We start from the raw sequence: 11409 nt of genomic DNA on the forward strand, positions 1-11409 counted from the left end.
GGAGACAGCTTAATTTAGTATCTAGGAGTGTGCTGTTGAATGCAGGAGTGCTCAGAGTAAAAGCAGAGATCTGAAACTGGTAGCACAACTTCCACCCCATAAAATGCCCCATGCGACAGGTTAACACAGGGCTTCTGTTCATGAATCCTGGCCTAGTTGAAGAGTCAACAAGCATGAGAACAAGAAATCTGGAAAAACCAATATAAAAAATTATTACCACCTTGCTTGGGATAAATTCCATCATATTTAGAGATGAAAGTCCTCTAATTTTTCTTGGATTTCTGGGCTATTGAAATTTGAGAAGACACCTAGAGGTCACATGTGGATTTATTCAGTTCAAGTTCTTGTCGAGAGGACAGATTAAATTGTACCACTACATCAGTGGTATATGAGATTACTCCTTGAAATCTAAGTATGGCTCTTCGCACCATATCAGCTGCTTCCTTGCACAGATATTTCAGTGTTTTTCTATCAAATTTTATATGAGTAAAAGATATTGCCCACGTTTGTCTCCTGAGGCATCCATTAATCCATCTTCAGAAATTTGAAGTGATGTTTGTACAGTTGAAGTACAGTTTGTTCTGGAGTATCTCTGGAGAATGAGATTTTTCCTATCAGATCAATTAGATAAACACTAAGAGACTATACCACATGCCAGAAATTATGCTAGGGGCCAAAGATATAGAATTAATATTGCATAAGGTGTTTCTAAAAATTGCCTCAAATTCTGACATGTATTATTTAGTAGTAGCTGATCTTTATTGGGCACTTAATGTGTTCTAGTATGTGTTTCAGGGTATCACATATTACATAGTTTCAAGGACTAACTCAGAGCCACTTATTTTGCACATACATTTTCTTACTTATTTTGCACACAAATTTTCTTACAAGGGACAGGATGACCAACTTGTCCCAGTTCTGCCTGACTTTTTTGTCAATTGAGGCAAAATTCATGTAATATAAAATTAACCATTTTAATGTGGATGATTCAGAGGCGTTTAATACATTCACAATGTTGCACAATCACAAATCTCTTTCTATTCCAAACTATTCACATTACCCCAACGAAACCACCTATCTCATTAAGTAGTAACTTTCTTATTTCTGCCTTCCACAACTGCTTTCAGTCATCAATCTGCTTTCTGTTTCTGTGGAGTTACTCTGGATATTTCACATAACTGTAATCTGGACCTTTTGTATCTTGCTTCTTTCATTTAGAATAATGTATTTAAGAATCATCAAAATTGTATCATTTATCAATTCGCCATTCCTTTTTAGGGCTAAATAATATTCAATTGTATGTATATGCCCCATTTGTTTTTACCTTGTCTGTGGATGACCTTTGGGTTGTTTCCATCTTTGGGCTACAGTATCTAGGTATCATCCTCAAGTATTTAAATATTTGTTTTTCACTTTGGGGAGCATATTCCAAAGAGAGGCACTGTTGAGTTTTTAAGAAAGAACTTTATTCCATAGTGACCACACCCCTTAAAATTGCCACCAGCAATGTACGAAGGTTCTAATTCTTCCACATCCTTGGCAACAGCTGATTTCCTCCATCAAAAAAAAAAAATTACACACACCCTAGTGGGTGTTCAGTGATATTAATTTGTGATTTTGAGTTTCATTTCCCCAGTTCCTAATAATGTTGAGCATTTTTCAGGTACTTACTGGCCATTTGTTTGTGTGTTTCAGAGCATTATCTATTCAAGTAGATACTTTAATTGGGTGGTTTGACTCACTTGTTGAGTTTTGACAATTCTGTATATAATCTGAATACTAGACACATTAGATTATGTCATTGCAATTATTTTCTGATTGTGCAAGAAGTTAACTGATTTTAATGAAGCCAAATTTATCTATTTTATCTGTTTATTTTTGGCATCATATCTAAAAACCCATTGCTAAATCTTAGGTCACAAGTGGGCTTTGGCTGTGGGTGGCACGATTTTCTCTCAAGGTTTGGGAGGACAGATCCTGTGCGGGCTGCAGCCCAACACACGCTGAAGAGGAGAGAAGGCAATGGATCAGAACCGCGCTATCGCCACAGGTGTGTGCAGGGCCCTCTTCATCCGATACTACATCTACTTCAATAGCAAGAGGCAAAGTGACCCCAACTTCAAGAACAGGCTCCAAAAACAAAGAAAGAATCTCAGTGTTGTATTCGTTTGCATCTCTCGAATGACCAGTGGTGCTGAACATGTTTTCATATGTTTATTTGCTATTTCTACTTCTTTGTCTGAGAAATGTCTGTTCATTTCAGATGCCCATTTTTGCAATGGGTCCTTAAATTTGGGAGGTCTGATTTTTTTTTTAAAGTTCTTTATATATTCTAGATAGAACTTTGTGTGAGGAACAGCTGTGAAAAGTTTTTCCCTCATTGTGGGTTGTCTCTTCACACTGCTGGTCATTTCTCTTGCTGTGCAGAAGCTTTTTAATAAGAAGACATCCCACTGGTTGATTGATTGTGCTGTTTCCTGGGCAACTGAAATTTTGTTCATAAAATCTTTTCCTACACCAATGTCTTCAAGAGTTCTACCTAACCTCTCTTCCAGTTGGTTTAGTGTTTCTGTTTTAATATTTAGATCTTTAATCCATTTCGATTTTAGTTTAGTGCAGGGTGAGAGATATAGGTCTCCCCTTTTAATCTTTGGCAAATTGAAATCCCAGAAAGAATGGCTGCTATCATGCAATCAACCAAGAACAAATGCTGGCAGAGATGCTGGGAAAGAGGAACCCTGCTCCACTTTTGGTGGGAGTATAGACTGATGCATTTTCCATTTTGGAAATCAGTATGGAGATACTTCAAAGAACTAGGATTGGAGGTCCCATTTGATCTAGCTAGTCCCCTGCTGGGCATCTTCCCCAAAGAATGAAAAGAATAACACCACAGTGATATATGTGCACCCATGTTCATAGCAGCACAATTCACGATAGCTAAAACTTGGAAACAGCCCAATTGCCCATCAACTGGAGACTGGATAAAGATGTGTTTTTTCTATAAAATAGAGTAGTACTCAGCCCTAAAGAATGAGAAACTAGAGACATTTATAGATAAGTGGATGCACATTGAGGCTACACTCAAGTGAAATAAATAGGACACATGTAAATACTGAATAGTTTCTCTAGTGTGAAAAACTGAAAGTGTAAATAAGGACTAAAAGGTATAATAAATAATATAAAATAGAAAGAAAAGGTGCAAAGGGGAAGTGGGAGGGGTAGGAGAAAAGAAAGGGGAATGGAATTAATATGAGAAGAAGAAAAAAATGGGAAAAAAGTCTGTAGATAGGGAGGGGTGGAGGGGTTGAAGGGAGGGCAGGGGAATGGGGAAAAAATGAGAACTGAGATAGATTATGTAAAGGTGCAAATTTCCAATGATGATAGTCATATTGTATATTTTAAATGTACCAATAAAATTAATTAATTAAAAATAAATAAATAAATCTCTTTTAAAAAAATAAAACAAAGAAAGAAACAGAAGCTTGCCAAGGAGAGAGCTGGGCTTTCCAAGTTACCTGAACCTTAAAAATGCTGAAGCTGTTCAAAATTTCTTCCTTGAAGAAATACAGGTGGGTGAAGAGTTACAAGCTCAAGGTGAATATGAGAAGGGTGTGGACCATCGGCCAAATGCGCTGGCTCTGTATGGACAGCCACGGCAGTTGCTGCAGGGGTCACAGCAAATTCTCCCACAACTAGTGTTCCAGACACCTCACACTAAGCTCCCAACAATTAGTCAGAGAACTGTAAGTGTTCACAGCTTGGCTGGAGATGATGTGGAATGAAACAAATCTCAATGTAATAAAAACCTCAGAAAGATTTTAAAAATTCTTAGCTTGCAAGTTGAATATCTGTGGGGGAATAAGGGCAAACATACTTGTTTATGGACTGCCCTACACTGAAATCTACCACAGTTAATGTTTACTTTGTGTAGATCCATCTGTCTTTTATTTTTTTCCCAGTGAAAAGTGCATTTTAATGGAGAGCTTTTCATTTTATAAAAACATCATGAGTTACGAAAATACAGATTTTGTTTATTCCTTAGGCCTGCAATTAAAATGTACACACAACATTAAAAAACCAAGTGCTTAGTTATAAAAGATAAGCAAAAGGGCTGGGATTGTTGATGAGTGTCTTGTAGCTGTAGTGCTTATCCAACGAGCATGAGGCCTTAGTTTTGGTCCCAGCACCGTGAAAAAGTAAAACAGTGAAAAAGTGTAGGATAGTGGTGAATGTATGTTTTTAAAGCCAGCACATTTTCTTATAAGTGAGAGTTGGATATTGATTGTTTTATAAAAGTGTTAAAATGATAGATCTGTTCTTTCCATTTACTCTTAAAGTCATGTGGTGTGCTGCAGTGCTGTACTAATGGCTCCACATCTTCCCCCTTTATCAGTCTTCAGATATTTTATTTAAATCAGTATACTTACTGTTTCTGGGTATTTATTTCCTTGTATCTTAAGTATAACTACAAATAATACTGGGAATTAGATCCATGTACCTAATCTTGCCATATGAGCTTCACTAGTTGGTGTCTGCTCACTCTCCTCATTTATAAAACCAAGGAACCACTCTCTTTCATTTCTTTGTACTCATTCTTTTGGTTCTGTTCAGCATCTTCAAATTGACCTTCTCCTGAGGAATATATCTGGGCAAACAGGACTTGTATTTTTTTAATATTCTGAATTTTGCATGCTTGCCTGATAATATTTCTGAATTGATCTTTTGATTTTTCACTGGAATTAGACAGTTCTGTGACTACATAAATTTGAAAATTAACCTTTAAGGTAACAGGTCATCTGCCTGTAAAAATGTTTGTTCCCTTTTTGCCTTCAACTTCTGTATGCTTCAGATTGATTAATGTATCTTATACAATGAGAGAGGGGTATAACACTAACTAAAGACTTGAATAGAGTTTGTGGGAACTTTTACTCAGTGAAATATTATCTGCCAGTTCACAACTGAGTCAGTTTCAAAATTGAGAATAAAGGTCTTTGGTACTTAAAGGCAAATCAATCAATCAATGTAAGGTCAAAAAAATTTAGACCTATATTTTCTTCTAAGAGTTTTATAGCTCTAGCTCTTATATATTAGGTTGTTCCATTTTGCCTTATCTTCCATAGATGGCGTGAAGTAGGGATACAGCTTCATTCTTTTACATATGGATATCCAGTTGTTCCAACAGAAGTTTGTGTTAAATCTTGTATCAGTACTATGTTATATAAGAAATTTCCCAAGTACAAATTATTAAATATTAGGGAGAAGGAGAACTGTTACTGTAAATTTGTTTGTCATTTATCACAATACATTACAATTATTTGAATAATATGTTATAAACTCTATTATTATAATGATAATTCGTATACTTCCTTTAGACAAGGGTCTACTGTTCACATGTTGGAATCCTTTGGAAACTTGTAAAAAGTTTTTTATTTTTTACACTACTTCCATGCAACTGAATCAGAATCTCTAAGTATGAAACCCAAAGATGAGAAGTTTTTTAAAGCTTCTCAGGAGATTCTAATCTACAGCTAGGATGAAAATAACTGTTTTCTTAGTTAATTATTTTCCTTTTGTCTGTTTGTTTTAGTCTTCTTGGGTTGACATAACAAATACCACAGACTGACAAGCTTAACCAACAGAAAATTATTTCTCATTTTTCTGGAAGATGGAAATTCTAATATCAAGGCACCACCCCACTAAATTTTCTATTAATGCAGGCTCATTCTTAAGTAATCTTTGTGTGGCAGAAAGAAGGGGAAAGGAAAAGAGAAAAGGGGAGGCAAGAGTGAGGGATGGTGTCTTTTTATATAAGGACACTAATTCCAACGCATCAGGCCCTCACTTTTACAAATTTATTTAACCTTCTCTACTACATAGAGGTTCTTTCTCCAAAAATGATTACATTAAGGGTTGGGGCCTCAACATACTGGTTTTTACTGGTTGGAGGATACAAGTCTGTCCATAGCAATGTTACCCACACTTTTAGGAACCCAAAGAAATATATGGATTTCTCTCCTTATATAAATGTGATCTATATACTCATGAAAATACTGTGTACAATTTCAAGGGGTTGTTCATCCCCAATATCAGGAGCTGTGCTTTTTCATCTTTGTTCTTCTGGTATGAACCTTTTTCTGGCCCTACTCGTATCTATTTCAAGAAGTTGGAGTTTGAGTCCTGGCATAAAGACAGACATATAGACAACTGGAGTTGAACTGACAGTCCAGAAGTAAACCTTTACTATATACATCTGTGACCAATTGATTTTCAACAGTGTCCAAGATAATGCAGCAGGGAAGAGTTTCTTCTACAAATGGTGCTGGGATACTTGGATATTCACTTGCAAAAACATGAAGTTGTACCTCCTGGCACATTCTATATTTCTCATATAGAATTAGGCTTAAGATTTGGAAACAGTTAGTGACTGGATAAAGAAGATGTGGTTTTTCTATAAAATGGAATACTACTCAGCCATAAAGCATGAGAAACTAGTCATTCATAGTAAAATGGATGCATATCGAGGCCATACTCTTCAGTGAAATAAATAAGACATACACATATAAATACTGAATAGTTCCTCTGGTGTGAAAAACTAAAGTGTAAATAAGATCCAAATTGTGTAACTGATAACGTGAAATATGAAGAAAAGAGCTAAAGGTGTAGGGGAAGTGAGAAGGGTAGGGGAAAGGAAATAAGGGAAAAGAAAAAATATGAGAAAAGGAAAAAATGGAAACAAAGTCTTTGTAAATAGGGGAGGGTGGAGGGGATGAAGGGAGGGCAGGGGTATGGAGAAAAACTGAGAACCAAGACCTGTCATGTAAAGGTACAAGATCCCAATGATGAATGTAACTGTACTGTATCCCTAAAATGTACCAATAAACTCAGTAAGATTAAAAAAAAAAAAAAAAAAGGTTTGGCCATTCCTACTATAACCACCGTTGGCAACAGTAAGACTGAACCTTCCAGTGGGATGGTGAGAACCACAGTGAACTAACAGAATCTAAAATATCTCCCAGCCAATTAAGAGTTTTTTCCAGAAATTGAAATACTACCTGCTTAAAATTCCTAAGAGATATTTGGACATTTAACTGGGATATTTTGGATGACTATTCAGTGAATAACATCATAACAATAGAGAATGATATCTTTATGCCAAGAAATAATAATTGAAAAAAAGGCTGATACAATTTTACTTTTTCAGCAAATGAATAAAGAATGAAACAAGACAAAATTTCTTATAGATAGAACTGAAAGAAAATTATAAAGGAGTTTTATCAAGCACTTAAAACCTGCAATTCCTATATTTTCATGAATTTGCTGAATAAGTACTTGGATCCCATATTTTTGGTAGCAATTTTTCTGTACAACAAAGCATTTTTTTCAATATGTCTTCCAAAGCTAGTAGTGTTACTAGATTTCCTTGTTCCTGTATGTGATCTGCATTATTTAGTATGAGTAAATAATACTAACAATGATTTATGGGGTTTATATAAAATAGATCCAGAGATCATCCAGATGTTAATATTTTACATCTTCTCTGAGGTATGGGAGCTCCCCGCAGGCAATGTACTAGAGAGGCATGAATTTGTTTTGATCTTTTTTTAAAATAGCTTCTCTCCTAGATCCATTTTGAAAATTCAAATTATGTCCACATTTCAAATCATATAAAACATGAACCAGAGAACAGAACTAGAGCAGTTGAGACTCTTGCAAGTAGCAAAACATTGTAGGACTAGATTCTGAAATTTTTAAATTCTAAGTTCTAAATGTACTTTCTTGCTATGCAAAACTTTAGTGTTACGCTTATTTCCAAGTAAACCCTTGATTAAAAGACTATCATAATTCCACTATACAATATATCCTGATTGGTTTTTCTCTCTGTATAGATAAGAATGTGTAGACATTTCATTTTACTTTATTTTTTGTTGTGAATGAGAAATTAGATTCATTCATAGGAAAATGGATACATTTTGAGGATATACTCCTAAGTGAAATAAATAAGTCACACATGTGTAAATACCAAATAGTTTCTCTGGTGTGAAAAACTATAATAGTACACAAGATCCTAATGAGATAATTAACAATGTGAAATAGGAAGAAAAGGGCTAAAGGTGTAGGGAAAGTGGGAAGGGTAGGGGAAAGGGAAATAAGGGAAAAGAAAAAAATATGAGAAAATGAAAAAATGGAAATAAAGTGTTTGTAAATGGGGAGGGGAGGAGGGGGTGAAGGGAGGGCAGGGACAAGGGGAAAAAATGAGAACCAAGACCTGCCATGTAAAGGTACAATAATGAAAGTAACTGTACTGTATACCTAAAATGTACCAATAATCTCAATAAAAAGAAAAAAAAAGATTTGTATCTTCAATTAAAAGAATAGTTCACAGAAAAAAGACATTAAAATTATAGATGGTTGGACATGAAAAGGATTTTATAACATGAGGATAAAAGTAACTTCATTTCCCTCCAATATGTTCCAATAAAATTTAAAATATCAGGTTAAAAAAATGAATCCTGGTTCTACCACTTACTTGTTATGTAACCCCTCAAACTTCAGTTTCCTTCATATGCAAATTTAACTTTTGTAAAATAGAAACAATAGTAATGTAACCTTATTTCTGAGGTTATTGTAGGGATTGAATGAGCTAATGCATATAGATGACTTTAAATAGTGTTGGCCACATATAACTACATTTCTAAGTCAAAAAATGTATGAATTATTTTCTCAACTCTCTTTTGTGAAAAAGTTATTGCTTTTGGAAGTACTAAGTGCTATTATTTCCAATCTTAGTATTTACATGGACATGGTAAGTTCACGGCCTTATAGAATTCAGATCCTTTCATACACAGGCCATTGGTTTATACTCTAACTTATTAAGACAATGATTCAAAATCACTCCCCTCCAATTTCCTTGGATGTACCCGCAAAATGACTTATTAACTGTGTCTAGTTTACATGGAACAGATATTAAAGTGAAAGAATAACACTGTAACAATTTTCCCTAATTAGCACCTTTGTGAGTAAACTGAAGATTACTGAACAGTCCTAGGAGAAATTATCCTCCCCTCTGTGGGCGACCCTTCCAGCTCAGCTGCATGAGTCATTGGTAAGCAAACTCCTTTGTGCTCGCCTGTGAATAAATGAGGCCTTTGGTCTATGGGACTATAAATCTGACCACTTTTTAAAAGCACCTTTATCATCCTCCTTTTTAAAAAAGCTGGTGTTTTCATACCATCTTTCTTTTTCTTCTTCCTCCCTTCATAAAAAAAAGAGAGATAAGTATTTTTTACACCATGACTTGCTCAGCAATACTATTATTTTTATGAGAAGCTATCACCAGAGCATAAAAATGTTATCAAATTAAGAGTTAATAAGGTAACTTCTAGGTTAAAAAAGAAGTGTGCAGTGAAGAGACAAGAAAGCCTAACTTTATCATAAGATGTTCTCAGTCAAAATCAAATAAGAACAAAGGAGGGTTTTTAATTGTTATAATATGACTCCAAAGTTCATTTGGGAAAATTTTTCTGACTTGCCATTCAGAATACTGTGATAGGATTAATTTTAATATCCTGATAACAAGATTCAGCATCTCTTTCATTCACACACTATAATTTCTCTGTGATTCAGTTCCATGTCAATTTGAAGCTCAAGAGCCCAAAACAAATGTGTCATTTCATAGAACTGCAACATTTTTCCTCTGTCATAAAGATGAATTTATCGTTGAAATAAATTTATTTTAATCCCATTTAAAATATACAGCCAGTATCACAGATTCTTGCAGTCCAAGCCAGACCGCTTTAGAATCCATTAAGTAGAAGGATTTCAAAATAAGTCTTAGGATTCTCTAAGGAAGAAATTTTATGACAACTATCAACAAATTCTTCTGCAGATTTTTACAGTGTGACTACGCAGTAATGAGATGTATTTCTGTTATCAGATGAGATAGGGAGCAGCAGTATTTTCCAGCTTCTTATTCATCCCAGTCAATGAATTGGTCAAGACAATTGGTGGATTGAAAGATTACCTTTTATTTTAGGAAGAAATAAGACAAAGAGAAAGGAGGAAAAAAATGCAAAAAAAGTGCTCAGAGAGAAAATGGTGCTTTGAAGGAAAAAGAGAAGCACCGTTCTGGTGAGTAGAATGGACCACTGCAAGAAAAAGAGGGTAGTAGCTACAAAGTCAATTGCTGGTGTCCTTTTAAGTCTTCTTTGATAGTTGATCCAATGGTCCCACTTGATCTTATGCAGGAAGATTGATATCAGGTGCCAGGTTTGTTGTGTTCTCTTCAGAAGACAGGAGTAGGTACCTGGAGCAGGTCTCCGCTTGATCTGGTATCAGGCTCAGGTGCTGCTGTTCTGTACCCGTGGTTAATAAGTCATGCCCGAGTGCTCAACCACAATGCAACGCGCTAGCCTCCTATGTCATTTCACAAGCCACTCTTAAAAATGTCTCATTTCACTGTTGATATTTCACAAAAGGAATTCTCAGGTTATCAGGTTAATATCTTACTTTTCATATAATTTTATATTTGTTTCTAAAATAAATTTTTAATGATCTCAGTGTCTCTTATTTACTTCGTTTTCTTTCAGTGTATCTTAACAAATCATGCAATCTTAACAACACAAAATATTATATCAATGAAGGAATGTATTGTCAATCTGCGTTTTTGCTAATACTTGATCACCACAGATGACACTGTAGTAAAAATAAATACATTTGTTTAGTACATATTTATTAATTACTACTCTCTACCTTGACCTATGTTCCAGATAACTACAGAGATGGTGAGCAGAATGAAAGACATGTTTAGAAACTCTGGAAGAGAAACAAATAAAAAAAAAAATACATGACTTCAGGACCATGATAGAAGCCATGAATGCCCAGCCTAAGAAAGAAATGGAAACCACAAATGCTTAACAAGGAAAGAAATGGAATCCATAAAACAGATTCAAATAGATATTCAGATATTAAAAAACTCTATTGAAAGTAAACACAACAGACTGACCCAATCTGAAGACAGAATATCAGGTACAGAAGACAGGATGGGTGTCAGTGACCATGAAAAGAGAGATCTCTTAAAACTAGTAAAGGACGAGAAAATAGATTCATTCATAGGAAAATGGATACATATTGAAGATATACTCCTAAGTGAAATAAATAAGTCACACATGTGTAAATACCAAACAGTTTCCCTGGTGTGAATATTCTGCAACAATGCATAAGATTCTAATAAGATTACTGACATTTAGAAATTTGAAGAAAGGAGCTAAAGGTGTAGGGAAGGTGGGATGGGTAGGGGAAGGGTAAAAAGGGAAAAGAAAAAAAATGTGAGAGAATGAAAAGATGAAAATAAAGTGTTTGTAGATGGGGAGGGGAGGAGGGGGTGAAGGGAGGGCAGAGGTAAGGGGAAAA

At 35.0% G+C, this 11409-nt stretch overlaps 1 protein-coding gene and 1 pseudogene across 1 annotated transcript in view; one reads left to right on the forward strand and one right to left on the reverse strand.

Moving 5' to 3' along the window:
* The window catches only part of Lmntd1 (lamin tail domain containing 1), a 384388-nt gene that overhangs the window by 249313 nt on the left and 123666 nt on the right, over positions 1–11409 (reverse strand). The window lies entirely within an intron of this gene.
* LOC104856624 lies at positions 2023–3782 on the forward strand (annotated as a pseudogene).

The sequence above is a fragment of the Fukomys damarensis genome, unplaced genomic scaffold (assembly GCF_012274545.1).
Source record: "Fukomys damarensis isolate Sample0158 unplaced genomic scaffold, DMR_v1.0_HiC HiC_scaffold_19, whole genome shotgun sequence".
NCBI classification, from domain to species: Eukaryota; Metazoa; Chordata; class Mammalia; order Rodentia; family Bathyergidae; genus Fukomys; species Fukomys damarensis.